This window comes from Mus caroli, unplaced genomic scaffold (assembly GCF_978045245.1).
Source record: "Mus caroli unplaced genomic scaffold, Mus_caroli_1 scaffold_20, whole genome shotgun sequence".
Lineage (NCBI taxonomy): Eukaryota > Metazoa > Chordata > Mammalia > Rodentia > Muridae > Mus > Mus caroli.
Window position 1 is genome coordinate 57977810 of NW_028227275.1, and position 16397 is coordinate 57994206.

The following is a 16397-nucleotide window of genomic DNA, read 5'->3' on the forward strand; positions in this document are numbered from 1 at the left end:
CTAGGTCAGAAACCTGAGTGGGTAGGAAGCTCTTTCCTCCTCCTTCTCCCCTTCTTCCTCTTCTTCCTCCTCTTCCTCCTCCTTCTCCCCTTCTTCTTCTTCCTCCTCCTCTTCTTCCTCCTCTTCCTCCTCTTCCTCCTCCTTCTCCCCTTCTTCTTCTTCCTCCTCCTCTTCCTCCTCCTCCCCTTCTTCCTCTTCCTCCTCCTCCTCTTTCTTTTTCATTTTGTTCTCTTTTGGAGACAGGTTTCTCTGTGTGGCTCTTGTTGTCCTGAAACTCACTCTGTAGACCAGGCTGGCCTCACACTTGCTGATCTTCTGCCTGCCTCTCTCTCCTGAGTGCTGAGATTAAAGGTGTTTGCCACCATGCCCAGGGGCAAGAAGCTTTTCAAAAGCTGTCTACTCTAACCTGACCCCAAGTGGATGGAGGAACTGACCTTGGATCCTTTGTAAGAACAAAAGTCCGTTCCTAGGTCTGGGGCAATGGCTCAGCAGTCACAAGCATTAATGCTATTCTGTAGAGCTCCAGCTGGAGTCCGAGCACCCACATGACAGCTCACAACACTCTCTGACCCCAGTCCAGTGGCCACAGTGCCCTCGTTCAGTGTGCACATGTGGTACACTGACACATGTGCAGTCAGAACACACACACATAAAAATAAAGGTTAAAAACATTTTTTTCCCTGGTGCTGGTATTTTATTTCTTTGTGTACATTAGGCCATGAATTCATATGGAATGGGCTCCAACAGCTCAGGTTCTTTTCCGTTAGTCCTCACAAAGTGTGCTTCTCTGGGTGGCGCAGGCTGGCGCTTCAGCTGCACCCAGGTGCCCTTCTCTTTGGCTTCCTTTTTCTTCTGGTCGTTCTCCTTCACCCGCTTCAGGAAGCTGTCTCTGCTCTTTGAGTGCTTGATGTGCTCAATCCGCACATTGATCCTCTTGGCCAGAATTTTGCCCTTAACCTGCTTGTTGACAATGATGCCCACGGCATGCTGGGTGACATTGTAGACTCTTCCGGTTTTGCCGTGGTAGCACTTATGGGGCATTCCTTTTTGAACAGTGCCCATTCCCTTGATGTCTACAATATCACCCTTCTTGTAGATTCGCATGTATGTGGCCAAAGGAACAACGCCATGTTTCCTAAAAGGCCTAGAGAACATGTACTGGGTGCCTCTCCTCTCTTTCCCTTTCTGTTCGTCATTTTGGCGAGTTACTGGAAGATGGCTGCGGCGGCCAAAAGGAGGTTAAAAACATTTTTAAGTGCTCTTCAACCCTGAACCATCTCTTTCCAGCCAACATATGTTGTATTGTTTTTACATTCTGTTTCTGAGACAGGTCTCTCGATGAAGCAGGAGTTTGCCAATTCGAGTAGACCAGCCAGTGGGAAAGCCCGGATAGCTATTTGTCTTTGCTTCCCCAGGCCGGAAGTGATAGGCCTTCGCTGTCTGTCGTGCCTGGCTTTTTTTCATGGGTTTTGCGGAGTCAAACTCTACTCATGCTTTACCAAATGAGCCATCACTTCAGCTCCAAGAGATGTCTTTTGGATCCGATGTTGTGATGCCCTGTGCGGAAGCACAAGAGAATGCCTCCCAAGTAACTCACAGTCTAAGTAGCCTGCTCATAGGCCCATTTCTCTGGCCAATCATATTCTGGTCTCTAGTGATCATCGTCTCCTCCCATCCTCCCAGACAGTTTCTCTGCATAGCCCTGGCTGTCCTGCAACTAGCTCTGTAGACCAGGCAGGCCTCAAACTCTCAGAGATCAATCTGACTCTGCCTCCTCAGTACAAGGATTAAAGGCATGAGCTACCACCTGCCTGGCAATCACCCCAAGTCTTATGGCTTGTGTTTTAGACCAATCACAGCCTTTTCACCGGCTAGTGAACCCCCACCCCCACATCCACATGCTCCTCCTTCAGCCGCAGTGGAAATGGTTCATCCAGCCTTTTAATTATCAGTGTCTGGAACAGTTTCAAACAGCCCTGGCATGGTGTGTGCTTCAGTAACCAGGACAGTCAGCTGAAGTCATTCGCACACGTGTGTCAGAGCGTTCAAAGAGCGCTCAGGATGGCTGGTCCAGGCATCCTGGTAGTCTGGCTGACTAATAGTCTTTTTGCCCAAGGATGCTCAGACAGCAAGGCAGAGACCAAGGGATGCTAATTAAAGAACCAGATTGCCCCAGCTCCAGTGTCTTTGCTTACTCACGGGAAAATGAGCCACAGAAGAGATGCTTAAAGGATAAACAGAAACAGCTTATCATTAACGAAAAGGTGGTTGTAACAGTTTTAACAAGATTTTAGCATGCTTCTACCTGCCCTGAGCCCAGGGAGAGGTGCATTCCCCCATATGACCCCAGGTTAATAAACTTCTTTTCCTAACTTTTTTTTTCTTTTTAAAATTATGCCCTTTTTTTGAGATTATAGTACAATTACATCATCCCACTCCTCCCTTTCCTCCAATCTACCCTTCTTCTCTCTCAAATTCATGGCCAGTTTATTTTTAAGATTTTATTTATTTATTTTATGTATATGGATGCCTACATGCCAAAAGAGGGCATCAGATCGCATTGGAGATGGTTGTGACTCAGCATGCGGCTGCTGGGAGTTGAGCTCAGGACCCTGAGAGTGCGCTGGGAATTGAGCTCAGGACCCCTGAGAGTGCGCTTACCTCAGAGTCATCTCTTCAGCCTCCTCATGGCCACTTTTTAATTATTATTGGGGAGGGTGTGTGTATGTGTTCCTACGTCATCTGTATAAAGTCAGTTGTTTGTGTGTTTCCAGGGCTGACCATTTGGTAGTGGATAGCCAGTTGGTGTGCTCTATGCACACAGGACTATTTCTCCCGTTCTCAGCAGTTCTAGTTGCCCATATTTCTTACTCTGGGTTAAAGGTCTTATGACCTTTCCCCTCCACATCTGTAGAAATTAGGCTCTGTTTTTCTCCTCCTGTCCCCATTCCCCCAGAAATAAGACTCAGACTCAAAATGTATTTACAAATACCTTGGCCATATAGCTAGGCTCTTCTCTGACTAGATATTACTTAAAATGTCCCATTCATTCCAGCTTACATTCTGCCATGTGGCTGGTTGCCTGTGCTCAGGTACCATGTGTCCTTCTCACATCTTCCTGGGCAAGAAATTGTTGAGGCTTGGTCTTTTGCTATGTGTTATAATGCTGATACTGGCCCCCAAGATCTGGTTGCCTCAGGGACGAGAGAACTCTCACATACACTAAGTGATGCTATGTGACCTTGTTCTTTAATTTACAACCATTGGTTGAATAAAGATGTCTACAGCCTCTGAAGCTGGGCAGGAGGGAGGTAGTTGGGGTTTCAGTTCCCTGGTTTGCAGTCTGAGGAGGTCTACAAGGGAGGAGAATGGAGAGAGGAGCCAATGCCATGTGGTAAGGGAAGGTGAGAATCAGCCATGAGGGCTGGCCAGTTGGAGTAAGAGTGGCCCAGGCAGAAAATGGTAAGTTATATCAGTTATATCTCAGGGTTATTGTCAGGGAAGTAGACATAATAGCATAGAGGGTAGATATCTGCCCCACTCTTGTGCTGTCTAAGGCTTAGCATAAATATAAAATGTTTGTGTCTTTTATCTGGGCACTGAATGAGCTAAGATGGGGTAGAAACCCTTGATTAATATTAAATATTTACCACACACACATTCGCATGTCTACTGGGAGCATCCTTGTTCAGGTCTTCTTTAGACAGTTATGGTGAGGCTTCAAGGGAGTAGTCTTCCTAACATTTCCTGTTTGTTTGACACAGGGTATCTCTACATAGCCTTGCTATCCTGGAATTCACTATGTAGATCAGGCTAGCCCTCAAACTCACAGAGGTCCACCTGCCTGACATTTCTAGGAAATATAATCTCACAGCAAACTTTCTGTTTCTTCCGCTCCTACAATCTTTCCACCCCTCTTCACAATGATCCTTGAGCCTGAAGCCCAGGGTTAGGGTTACAGATGTATTAGTTGAGACTGGCGTGCACAGCTCTCCATTTTTATCATTCAAGTTTTTCTGTAAGGGACTCTGTTTCAAAGGCAGTGACTACATTTGTCTGTGGGCTTCAAGACAAATACTTCAATTGTTGTGAGGGTTTATGCTGATCTAGTAAAATGGTGGCTTGTAGGTTCTCATCCAAGATCCATGACTTCACTGACCCTGGGTAGCTGGCTAGGATCCAGTTCCAGGCATGATGTCCCTCTTGTGTGAGCTTTGAGTTCAGTTAGAGAGCTGAGTTAGAGTTCAGTTAGATCTCTGAGTGGCGGTGCCTTTAACCTCAGCACCCGGGAAGCAGAGGCAGACAGATTTCTGTGAGATTGAGGCTAGCCTGGTGTACAGAGTTCCAGGACAGCCAGGGCCACACAGAGAAAGCCTGTCTTTGTACCATGCTGGTCATGTTTTGGATCCCAGATGGCACAGCTGGGTACGACATTAGTTTCTTCTCTCCTTTGGAAGCTTATGTGGCGCTTTCTGATAACATAAAAACTAACCCTCTGGGAGGAAGAAGTTTTCAGGTCAGATCTAGCTTAGATCCTCCAGACCTTGTGTCAGAAGGACATAGTGACCTCAGTAATAAGAACTTACCTTCAACCTCGAGGAGGCACCCAGAGCAACAGCAATGGCTTATCTATGTTTGAGAGTCCCGTGAACAAAGCAGACCGACAAAAGAGTGATTCTCATGCCTGGTGTTGGGGCTTTTTAGATAGTCTATGGATCTTGGGGGAAGCACTGGCAGCCTTCTTCTATTTTTAAGCAATTTAAAATTTTTGTGCTCACATACTCTTGTGTGTTAGATCGCTTGGAGCTAGAGTTCCAAGCAGTTGTGAGCTGTCTGGTGTAGGTGCTGGGGACAGAGCGCAGACCCTGTAAAAGTAGCAAAGGGCCTAAAGAACTGATCCATCTCTCCAACCCCACTAGGAAAATTATTATCATAATTATTTATTAGTTAATATATTGAGACAGGATCTCAATATGTAGCCCTGGTTGGCCTGGAACTTGTTATGTAGACAGACTGACCTTGAACTCACAGGGATCTGCCTGCCTCTGTCTCACAAGTGCTGGGAATAAAATGGTGTGTTACCATGATTGGCCTATTTATTTTTTAAAATAGTGTGGGTGTGTATGTGTCTGAGTGTGTGTGCCTGAATTTATGTGTACCATGCAAGTGTGTGTGCTTGTTGAAGCCAGAAGAGGGCATTATGTCCCTGAAATTGGAGTTAGAGGCAGTTGTGAGTAGCCAGATATAGGTTCTGGGAATTCAACTTAGGTCCTCTGCATGAAAAGCAAGTGCTATTAACCACGAAGCCCTCTCTCTGGCTCCTTTATTCTGGTTTTTCAAACAGTGGAGGTTTGTTGGTGGGTGAAAGACCACACTTGCATGAATCTTGCGTGCGCCCAACTGGCCAGGAAGAATGACGCTGCAACAGGATCCTTCCTCACACGTTTATTGGGAGAGCTTGATTGCAGAGGCGAAGTGACTCCAAGCCCAGAACTGGTGCTGCTTATATAGGCCTAGGAGAGGCGTTCTCTCTCATCTGATTGGTTAACTTGTCTCTCATCTGATTGGTTAACTTGTCTCTCATCTGATTGGTTAACTTTGGTTAATTCTCAAAACCTCATCTTGGCAAAAGAACCTTTACTGCCTATGTATGTGTGGTGGCCAGCAGTAGCCAACTGCCACTCTGCAACTGCCACTCTGCAACTGCCACTCTGTAACTGCCATTCTGCAACGGCTTCCCACATCTCCCCCTTTTTGTTTTAATAAAATGAGGCTGGTCTAGGCCTGTGCAATTATGTCCATCCACCGTGGCTCCTGTTTTAGGTTGCAGCTTCGTCTGCAACCTTTCCAGCTCCTGCGACCAGTTCCCCTTCAGATAATTCGATAGGTCTGTACTTCTAATAAAAGAATCATTAAGCCGGGTGTGGTGGCGCACGCCTGTAATCCCAGCACTTGGGAGGCAGAGGCAGGTGGATTTCTGAGTTCGAGGCCAGCCTGGTCTACAGAGTGAGTTCCAGGACAGCCAGGGCTACACAGAGAAACCCTGTCTCAAAAAAAGACAAAAAAACAAAAACAAAAAAAAAGAATCATTAATATACCTAACGGGAGTAGTGTACACATGTGGAGTGGATGCCACACAACTCATTTGTATGACATCCATTATCTGTTCCATGTTATGTTGTAAAATATCCATTCTCTGATTCACTAACATTAACCCTGAGGCAATATGAGAATCTGCCCTTTGCAGGGTAAGCAATGCCTCAGACGTTTTGTTTGTTTGTTTGTTTGTTTGTTTGTTTTTGCTATCTGACTTATAGTGTCAGCAGTATTAATTTGATCTGCCCAATTAGAGATAATCTTTTTCTTTTAAAAAAAATATACAGGGTGTAAAAGGTTTATCCACATTATGCACAAAGCATAGTGTATAATTTAAATGAAAACTAGTACTCTTATACACCCGTGGCTCTTGAGGAGTTTGTCGTGCATAAGGCACATCCAAACAACATTCCTTTGCAAAAAACAAAGGCTAGGTAGAAGAATTGGAATGTACCGGTAAAGGTACTGGCCATGGTCTTACTATGGCCCACAAAGGTATACTTATCCCGGTCTCAATCATCAGGAGCAGGATCATCTTGGGATTCATCTTGATCTTTCACGGTCCTTGTCAGACGCATCAGAACCCAAAGTGGATTTTCTTTTTTTTTTTTTTTTTTTTTTTTTTTTTTTGGTTTTTCGAGACAGGGTTTCTCTGTGTAGCCCTGGCTGTCCTGGAACTCACTCTGTAGACCAGGCTGGCCTCCAACTCAGAAATCCACCTGCCTCTGCCTCCCGAGTGCTGGGATTAAAGGAGTGTGCCACCACGCCCGGCCCAAAGTGGATTTTCTTCACCCTGCGGAAAAACACAAATAGCTCCCTGGGATCTAACTAATATAGGATCCGAGCCATACCATTTATTATCAAGGACATTTTTCCATTTGACCATTTCATTGGGCGATTGAGGCCATTGTCCGTGTCTTTTGGCTGGTGATCTTCCAGCATCATCCAATTTTTAAAAAATTAAGAGTAAATATTGTAAGGGATAGAGCCATCTTTGGCGTCATAGCCTCTATCCCCCTTTTTGTTTTTGCAAATATTGTTTCAAAGTACGATGGGCTCTCTCAATGATGCCTTGGCCCTGTGGATTATAGGGCAACCCAGTAATATGTTTCACTTGCATTTGTTTGCAAAATTGGCTAAATTTAGAAGAAGTATACGCAAGACCATTATCTGTCTTTAGCACTAAGGGCTTGCCCCATGCAGCCCAAGCCTCCAAGCAGTGAGATATGACATGAACTGCTTTTTCCCCTGTCAATGGAGAGGCATGTAGGACACCAGAACTGGTATCGTTGAACACATGTACATATTGTAGTTTCCCAAAAGCTAGGATATGCGTGACGTCCATTTGCCAAACATCTAGGTGTTGCAATCCGCGAGGATTAACGCCCACGGAAGGTGCATTAATAAATTCTACACATCTACCACATTGTAGGACAATATCTCGAGCTTCTGTTCCTGTGAGCTTAAACTTTTGTCGTAATGTAGAAGCAGGGACATGATAAAGTTGATGAAAATTCTTAGCACTGTCTATAGAGCTTTGTGATAGGAAAACCATATCTCTGGTGGCTGAATCAGCAATTGCATTTCCCTTAACCATAGGTCCAGGTAATGATGTATGTGCTCTAATATGTTGAATATAAAAGGGGTGCTCACACATCAAAATACAATCTTGTATTTTCATCAAAATTTCAGATACTGGACTAGACTGCTTAAAATTTCCGGCAGTCTCTAATTCTAGTACAGCATTAACCACATAAACAGAATCAGAGATAATATTTATGGGCATAAGAAATCTTTTAAAGACTTCTAAAACCACCAAACATTGTACTAATTGAGGGGCTCCTGGTGTAAATTGCAACCTTACAGCCTTTTCATTTATCACATAACTTCCAATTCCTGTTTTGGATCCATTGGTATAAATATCAACGGCTCCCTTTATAGGAGTATTAGCCGTTACCTTTGGAAATATCACTGGATGCAATAGCATAAAATGTAATAAAGGATGTTTAGGATAATGATTATCAATTAAACCAGAATAACTGCATCTAAGAATGGCCCATTCATCTATAGTCGCACATAACATTTGCATTTGTGTGGCAGTATAGGGAACAATTATGCTATCAGGCATTTTTCCAAAGTGAGTAATTGAACTTTTTATACCTTTATGGGCCATATTTGCCACCATGGTGGGATAATGCTCTATAGTCTTATTAGGGGATATATGTGGATGTATCCATACTAAAGGACCATCTTGCCATAACACAGCAGTTGGCAAATTTATGGTTCTTAATATGCATAGGTACAAAGGTTCTTGCTCATTTATACGATCTAACTGTGCTTTTTGGATAGCTCTTTCCACCTTCCTAAGAACATCAGAAGCCTCAGGTATTAATTGTCTCAATGAGGTAATATGTGATTCTCCTTCTAAAATTTGAAATAAAGGTTTTAATTCCGAAGTAGGGATCCTTAAATAAGGTCTAATCCAATTTATATCTCCTAATAAATTTTGAAAATTATTTAATGTCTTTAGATGATCTTTTCTTATACTAATCTTTTGTGGGGTGACACACCGTAGAGTAATAGTGGCTCCTAAAAAATGACTAACATTGGACTGCTGTACCTTTTCTGGTGCAACAATCAAGTCATTATTTTTTAAAGTTTCATTAAGCAAGCCATAAGCTTGCTGTATACTTTCTTCTTCAGGTCCACAAATCACAATATCGTCCATATAGTGACAAATTTTTTTTTTTATATTTTTATTTTTAATATATGTAAGTACACTGTAGCTGTCTTCAGATACTCCAGAAGAGGGAATCAGATCTCGTTATGGATGGTTGTGAGCCACCATGTGGTTGCTGGGATTTGAACTCTGGACCTTCGGAAGAGCAGTCGGGTGCTCTTACCCACTGAGCCATCTCACCAGCCCTAGTGACAAATTTTTAAGGAGGGGAAACTATCTCTAACTGGTTGCAAAGCTTTTCCTACGTATAACTGACATATGGTAGGGCTATTTGCCATTCCTTGGGGCAATACCTGCCATTGATACCTTTAATCAGGCTCCATATGATTAATAGAAGGCATGGTAAATGCAAATCTAGGTTGATCTTTCTTATTCAATGGAATGGAAAAGAAACAATCTTTAATATCTACTACTATAATCTCCAATCCTTAGGTAGAGCCGAGAGTAGGGGGAGTCCTCTTTGTACAGGACCCATAACTTGCATTTGTGCATTAATGGCTCTTAGGTCATGTAACAATCTCCATTTACCTGACTTCTTCTTTACAACAAAAATAGGGGTATTCCAGGGTGATTGTGTGGGTTCCACATGTCCCAGGTTTAATTGTTCTTGTACTAATTCTGTAGCTGCTTTTAACTTCTCAGAGGGTAAAGGCCACTGAGGCATCCACACCGCGTTCTCTGTATGCCACAGAATGGGCGAAGGCTCCTCAGCAGCCCCTAGAAAATACCCAGCCCTTTCTTATCTGCTTTTTCTGTGGCTTTAACTGGTGAAATTCTGTCTTGTAAATTTTTTCCAAGACCTAGTCCAGGTATATATTCCATTCCTTTCATCATTTCCTTGCTTTTCTGAGAGTAATCATTAGTCAGTATAAAGTTCATGGCTGACAACACATCTCTTCCCCATAAGTTTACAAGTAAAGGGAGTACATAAGGTTGAAAAAGCCTTGTCCTTCCTTCTTTATCTTTCCATTGTAAGGATTTTGCACTTATAGTTGGGGTAGCCTCATATCCTAATCCTTGTAAGCTATGTGATGATTGATTAACAGGCCAAGAAGCAGGCCACCAATTACTGGTTATAATGCTTTTATCTGCTCCTGTATCCATTATACCTTGAAAGGTTTTTCCTTCTATTTGTAATGGTAAAGTGGGACGATTATCCAAATCTAAAGATATGTATGCCACATTAGTTCCTGTAGAACCAAGTCCCTTATCTCCTCGGGAATCCTGGCTACTAGGGAACATGTTATGCAAACTAGGAAGAATCAGCAACTGAGCAATGCGATCTCCAGGAGAAATGGCTACAATACCTAGGGGTGCAGAACACATAATCTTAACTTGTCCCTCATAATCTGAGTCTATAACTCCAGGATGTATCATCAATCCTTTCAAAGCAGAAGAGGACCTACCCAATAGTAGGCCCACTGTATCCTTTGGTAAGGGACCTCTAAAATCTGATGAAATAGGTTGGCACCCCATTTGAGGTGTAAGAATTACTCTGGAGGTGGCACAGATGTCCAATCCTGCTGAACCTGGAGTGGCTCTCCTTGGTCTCTGGGTGACCTCATGGACACTGTGGTCTGAAATGCCCCATACATTTGGGGGCCCTGGGGATGGGGGGCCCCTCATTCCGTTTTTTGGCTGTTGTACTTTAAACTGAGGTATTGGCCTTCCTTTTATATCTCTGTCTGATCTACATTCATTTGCCCAATGTCTTCCTTTCCCACATTTTGGGCAAATACCTGGTACTGTCTTTTCAAACCTACTCTTTCTACCCTTTGTACACTCTTTTGCATATGACCTGTTTGTCCACAATTATAGCAGGTTATTTCTTTTGTTTGCGCTATCAAACCTGTGGCAGCCAGCCCTGAATTTGAAAGGGGTCCTCCTATTTCTCTAGAGGCTTTCATCCATGCTTGTAGTCCTTTCCCTTTCCATGGCATGATAGCATTTCTGCATTCTTTGGTACATTGCTCATAAACTAATTGTTCAATTAATGGCATTGTGGCCTCAGAATCACTAAATATGTGTCCTGCCGCTTCCATCATGCGAGCCACAAATTCAGAGAACGGCTCATTATTTCCCTGAATAATTTTTGTCAAGTTACCAGATACCTCTCCTCGATTAGGCAATGCTTTCCAGGCTTTCACTGCTGCCTGATTGATTTGATCATAGACCTGCACTGGGTATGCTAATTGATTGTTTGTCCATATACCCTGACCTGTAAGCATTTCAAAGCTCCATGTTGGTTGCCCTGCAGTAGCATTAGCACAGGCCTGACTCAAACACAGATCATGCCATATAGACTTCCAATCTAGATACTGTCCCATCGTAAGACATGCCTTTACCACACTCATCCAATCAAAAGGAGTCATGGCATTGTGAGCCAGTCTATCAATTTGGGACTGAGTAAATGAGGCATTAACTCCATAGGTCCTTACTGACTCTGCTAACTCTTTCACCTGTTTATGCGATATTGGCTCATAATATCGCTGTTGAGCATGATCCTGAAAAACAGGAAAAGCCTGACATATTTTTCACAGCCCTCTAGGAGTGCAAAAAGAGTGACCATTGCCAATTGCTTTCTTATCTGCATAAGGTGGAGTAGGTGGGTGAGCACTGAAACTCCTCCCTATTGGACCAGATCTTTCTGCCTCATACTCAGCAGCAGCCTCCTTCAAATCTTCCTCCTCTCCTGCTGATAATTCTGAATCCTCTGAGCTGGACAATTCTAACAACTCAGAGTCCTCGAGAGGAGGGTAAATTGACTTAATTTTCTGCTTTTTATTTTTTATACTATCTTTTGTATCTTTACATTTTGGGCGTTGTCAATTAAGGCTATGGCATAAGATCAAGGCAAGAAAGATAGCAAGCAGCACAACCCCAGCAACAATTATCGGATCTATTTCGTAGGAGAGCATGCCTCTCAGAGACTCACATTAATTTCTTTATACTTACCGGTACCACCGTTCCCCAGTTGAAGAGTTCTGAATCCACACTGGATCCTTCTCAGCAATCTGTTTTACAGGAACACTTTATTACCACTGCTCCCCAGCTGAAGAGTTCTGAATCCATGCCGGATCCTTCTCAGCAGTCTGTTTTACGGGAACACTTTATTAACCGTTCCTTCCCCGTGATGCAGTTCTGAATCCTCCCTGTAGCAGGGGGTCTTCGCTTGTGCCTGAAGATGTTTCTTTTCCCGGGTTTTCGGCACCACTTCTTGCGCGTGCCCGACTGGCCAGGAAGAACGACACTGCAACAGGATCCTTCCTCACACGTTTATTGGGAGAGCTTGATTGCAGAGGCGAAGAGACCCCAAGCCCAGAACTGGTGCTGCTTATATAGGCCTAGGAGAGGCGTTCTCTCTCATCTGATTGGTTAACTTGTCTCCCATCTTATTGGTTAACTCTGGTTAATTCTCAAAACCTCATCTTGGCAAAAGAACCTTTTTTTTTTTTTTTGGTTTTTCGAGACAGGGTTTCTCTTTATAGCTCTGGCTGTCCTGGAGCTCACTTTGTAGACCAGGCTGGCCTCGAACTCAGAAATCCGCCTGCCTCTGCCTCCCGAGTGCTGGGATTAAAGGCGTGCGCCACCACGCCTGGCTGGCAAAAGAACCTTTACTGCCTATGTATGTGTGGTGGCCAGCAGTAGCCAACTGCCACTCTGCAACTGCCACTCTGTAACTGCCACTCTGCAACGGCTTCCCACACATGAAGACCAGGGAGGAAGAAATGGAAACATGATTATAACACTCTGACAGCAACCTTTGAAGGTAGACTCTGGTGGACTTAAAGGCGGATACTGGAAAGCAAGCACTGAGATGAACTCTAAGAGCATTATCTCATGACCTAACTATGAAGATGAAATGAATTCTGAAAAGTACTTGATGTAAAAGAATGGAGTAAAAAGGGAACAAAGGATAAATGAGACAAATAAAGCACAAATGGTAACATGTGTAGGGCTGGGGAGATGGCTCAGTGGGTAAAAGCACATGTTGTATAAGTGTGAGGACTTGAGTTCAAGTCTCCAGGACCCAGGGAAAAAGCGGGGCATGGCCACAGGCATGTCTATAACATAGTGCTGTGGAGATTAGACAAGAGGCTCACTGAAGCTTGCTGGCCTTCAGGTTAGCTCCAGGTTCAGTGAGAGATGCTGTTCCAAGAGAATATGGAAAGACTGGTAGAGCAGGACACCCAGTTCTTGCATGAGCCATGGCTGTGCACCTGCACACACATACACATATACAAGACACACGTACACAACCTAAGCTGACATATGAATGATCACATTGAAATTCAGTTATGCGAACATCACAATGAAAAGACTATTAGCATGGGTTGGAGAAGAGATCATGAACCCAGTCCCCGCTGGTGGCTCCTAGGAGTGGAAATGTCAGTTTTCTTCAGGGATTGGGGCTCTGATAGGCTGCCTATGCTCATGCACGTGGTCCTGCACCCATGCACATACACATGGCACTAAATGTGCCCGGTGGATATCTGAAGACAAAGACACACACATGAATTTGCATGAGGGAGGAGTAGTGGTTAGGTAATAATGGAGGAATTAGAGAGGAGGGAACAGATCATATGCATGAGAGAGTATTAAATCTTAACAAAAACAAGGGCTGAGGAGATGGCACAGCCATTAAGAGCACTGGTTACACTTCCAGAGGACTGTAAATCAAGTTTGATTCCTAGTACATAGTGGCTCATAGCCACTGATAAATTCCAGGGGATCTGATACACGCTCAGACACCATGTGGTGCACAGATAATGCATACAAACAAACCATTGTACGCATAAAATAAAACTTTAAAAAATGATGCTGTGAGCCTGGCATACAGCTCAGTGTTGGGGCATTTATTCACCATGGCTGAAACCCTAGGTTCATTTCTACCAGCGGTGCGGTGGGGTGGGGGTTAGTAGTGAATATAATTAATCATTTAGGGAGGCAGGTGTTTATGTTTGTTTGTTTCCTTTTGTTTGTGTTGTTTAAGACTGGGCCTTACTACCTATCTTCGGCTGGCCTGGAACTCACTGTGTAGATCAAACTGTCCTTAAAGTGAGTTTTTCGTTTGTTTGGTTGATTGGTTTATGTTTTTGAGACAGGGTTTCTCTGTATATCTCTGGCTGTCCTGAAACTCACTCTGAAACTCACTCCAGTGCAGTCACCTGCCTCTGCCTCCCAAGTGCTAGGATTGAAGGTGTGTGGATAACCACCTGGTAGAATGAAGTACATTTTTTAAAGTGACATACCAGGGCTAGAAAAGTAACTTACTGGTTAAGAACATTGGCTGTTCTTGCAGTGAACCTGGATTTGACTCCCAAACATGGTAGCACAGAAGTATCTGAAATCCTAGTTCCAGAGGATCCAATGCCTTTTTCTGGCCTCTGAAAGCACTGCATGCAAATGATACTAAGCACACATTTGAGCAAAATACTGATCCACATAAAATAGAAGTCAATACATGTTTCAGAATACCTAACAGTATACTATGTGAGAAGTGAACTTTAAGCAGAGCAGTGGTGGTGCACACCTTTAATCCCAGCACTTGAGAGGCAAAGACAGGGGTTTCTCTGAGTTTGAAGCTAGCCTGCTCTACACAGTGAGTTCTGGGACAGCCAGGGCTATATAAAACAAAAACAAACAAACCAACAAACCAACAAATAAAACCCTTGTCTCAAAAAACAAATATACAAAACAGAAATAGACTTTAAATATGAAAACCCAAATTAATTAAAGAAGAAATGGAAAAAGAACAAACCATACTAGCACTAAGATCTCCCATGGCTATTTTGATATTGTACCAAGTACATATTAAGGCAGGTATGAAAATGGTTGACTTATTGAGAAGATATGATATACAGTTATAGCTGTATATGTGTAGCTGGGTATGGCACACATTCTGTCATTCCAGCACTCAGGAAGAAGGCAGAGGGACAGATCTCTGTGAGTTCCAGGGCAGCCAGGGTTACATGGTTAGACCCTATCTTTAAAAACACAGGGACTGCCGGGCAGTGGTGACACACGCCTTTAATCCCAGCACTCAGGAGGCAGAGGCAGGTGAATTTCTGAGTTTGAGGCCAGCCTGGTCTACAAAGTGAGTTCCAGGACAGCCAGGGCTAAACAGAGAAACCCTGTCTCGAAAAACCAAAACCAACCAACCAAACAAACAAACAAACAAAAATGCAGGGGCTGAGAGACCAAGATGGCAGCTGGGAGATTCTCCACCGTCCTCAGAAATGTCTGCACAGAAAAACCAGTGCTGAGGCATCCGTCACCACTGAGAACCTCACTATAATTATGCCCTAACTTAGCTTCTAACCAAGTAGGCCACCATAAGTGAACTGGCCACACCCCACAATTACTCAGTGCTTATGAGAGATAATAGGAACATGCCTGATGTGGCCAGCCACCCCCAGGACCCTCAGGGCCCAAACCTGGAATGGCTGAAGAACCTGTGAATACTCCCACAGGTGAAAGAGACCCAGCCCCTGTTGTCATCCCAATAAACATAAACATGTGGAAACCAACTTGTGTGTGTATGTGTTGTGTGTGCGTGCGTGTGTGTGTGTGTGTGTGTGTGTGTGTGTGTGTGGTCAGCTGTCTGCTTGCTTCCCTCTGTGGTGTTTCTGTAAGCCGGACCCAGGCAGGTGATGCATAGTTGGGGATGAATAGGTTCCACAGGACTCCAGTCAAAGAATGCCAGAAGTATTACAGAGACAGATAGAAAGCTGCTCTAGGGGGCTGGAGAGATGGCTCAGCGGTTAAAAGCACTGACTGCTCTTCTGAAGGTCCTGGGTTCAAATCCCAGCAACCACATGGTGGCTCACCACCATCCATAATGAGATCTGACTCCCTCTTCTGGTGCGTCTGAAGAGAAAGAAAGAAAGAAAGAAAGAAAGAAAGAGAGAGAGAGAGAGAGAGAGAGAGAGAGAGAGAGAGAGAGAAAGCTGCTCTACTGTTGCTGGCCTCAAGTCTCTGAGATTCCTGGGGTTTGAGCTCACTCAATCTTACCAGACTCAATCTTACCAGTTGAGTGAGCACAAGACAGTTCTTGTGTCTGTCTGGTAGCACAGCCCACTTGCCCTATGTGTGTGTGTGTGTGTCAATGTGGTATGTGTGAGTGTGTGATAGTCTGTGTTTGTGTGAGTGTGAGTGTGTGTGTATCCTGAAGATATGGCTCAGTGGTTAAGAAAATGTACTTCTCTTTCTGAGAACCTGAGTTTGCTTTCTAGCACCCACATCAGGTGGCTCACTCATAACTGCCTGTCACCACAGGTCCAAGGGATCAAACACTTCTGGCCTCCACAGACACACCTGCATATACACCCCACATGCAGACAACTGCACACATATGATTAAAAATAGTAAAAAGAAGTAAAAATACTAGGAGAGCTCTTCCTGTAAGCGGCCAGAGGTGACCTGCGAAGATGGTTCCCTATTCTCTGGACCCAGAAAACCCCACAAAATCATGCAAATCAAGAGGTTCAAACCTTCGTGTTTACTGTAAGATCACCTGGGAAACTGCCCAGGCCATCAAGGGTATGCATATCCTCAAAGT

At 44.0% G+C, this 16397-nt stretch overlaps 2 pseudogenes; one reads left to right on the top strand and one right to left on the bottom strand.

Annotated features, from left to right (window-relative positions):
* Positions 1-711: 711 nt before the first annotated feature.
* LOC147000207 (large ribosomal subunit protein eL21 pseudogene) lies at positions 712-1170 on the bottom strand (annotated as a pseudogene).
* A 13871-nt stretch (positions 1171-15041) lies between these two features.
* On the top strand, positions 15042-15297 carry LOC147000208 (NADH dehydrogenase [ubiquinone] 1 alpha subcomplex subunit 3 pseudogene; annotated as a pseudogene).
* Positions 15298-16397: the final 1100 nt, after the last annotated feature.